Consider the following 1,549-nt stretch of genomic DNA (forward strand, 5'->3'; position numbering starts at 1 on the left):
ATAATATATAATATATATATATATTATTGTTTGCATGTTCAGTTATAATAAAAACAACTTTACATTAATCTGATGGGCTAGTCTATATTTTTGTTGAGTACAAATTTATTATTCTTATACAAGAATGCTGTTGAAAGTGACTTCGAAGCTTTTAACTCAACAGAGACTATATAAAGACAAGACTAAATCTAATGCACTCCGTCAATTACAACGACGAGGATCCCAGCTGATACGATCAACGGAACAGCTTACTCGTGAAATTAACGTGCAAGTGGCTGAGCACTCCACAGATACGTGTACCCTTAACGTAGTTCTCAGGGAGATTCAGCGTAACACAAAGTGTGACAAGGCCGGCCCTTTGTAACACAGGTACTACTCATTTTTGCCAGCTGAGTGGACTAGAGCAACGTGAAATAGAGTGTCTTACTCGAGGACACAACGCGTCGCCAGGAATTGAACTCACGACCTTACGATCGTGAGTCGAATGCCCTAGCCACTAAGCCATGCACCTTCACACACTATATATATATATATGATGTATTGGTTAACAGTCAACGGCATTGGAGAGCATAATGATTAAATTTGTAGTTGAGAAAAAGTTAGCTGAAATAGATAACTGGAAGCCATCTAAATATTGGTAAAAAGTTACCTGTATCCTGATGAGTTACACCGGATACCAAGATGCCATCATGACTGCTGCTCAATGCTTCGTGAACGAGGTAAAGGCTGTAAGACGTGATATGGATAGCTGCAACGGAGACTACGAAACGGTGACTTGCAGGATCAGACGCAGCAGGCGAGTGAGAGTGACGTCATGCAACCATACATCTCTGAACAGGGTCTTAGGCTCAATTCAGGTGGCTATGTGAAACTGCTGGAGCCTGTGATCAAGTCCTGATTGGAGGGGGTTGCTGGTAGAAGGCCTTTATATGTGTCAGAAGTATTCGGCTCCTTGCCATATCTTCGGAGACTGTAATCCCATAGATTACTACGTGTGGGGTGCGATTAAGAAAGATGCCAGCCTCTCTTGCCTGCAACACCAAGACCGAGCTGGTGACCAAGATCAAGGAGGTGTTTGAAGATCCTCTCAAAGGCATAGTGAGAAACGTATGTGCCAGGTTCCGGAGCCATCTTGAGACCGTAGTAAAAGCTAAAGACGGCTACGTGAGATAAACTAACTCCAAGCTATAATCTAGTCGATATTTTTTGATTATTTAAAATACATTTATTTTTAAATGAGATATTGTGTTTACTTTTCCTTTTAAGCAAACTATCACATTTAGCCCGACTGTTGTTTGTTGTTGTTGTTGGCACTCCGTCGCTTACGACGTCGAGGGTTCCAGTTGATCTGGTCAACGGAACAGCCTGCTCGTGAAATTAACGTGCAAGTGGCTGAGCACTCCACAGACACGTGTACCCTTAACGTAGTTCTCGGGGATATTCAGCGTGACAGAGTGTGACAAGGCTGACCCTTTGAATTACAGGCACAACAGAAAGTAAGAGCGTGAGAAACTTGGGGTGAACGAGTACAGCGGGGTTCACCACCATC

The sequence above is a fragment of the Octopus bimaculoides genome, chromosome 9 (assembly GCF_001194135.2).
Source record: "Octopus bimaculoides isolate UCB-OBI-ISO-001 chromosome 9, ASM119413v2, whole genome shotgun sequence".
Taxonomy (NCBI): Eukaryota; Metazoa; Mollusca; class Cephalopoda; order Octopoda; family Octopodidae; genus Octopus; species Octopus bimaculoides.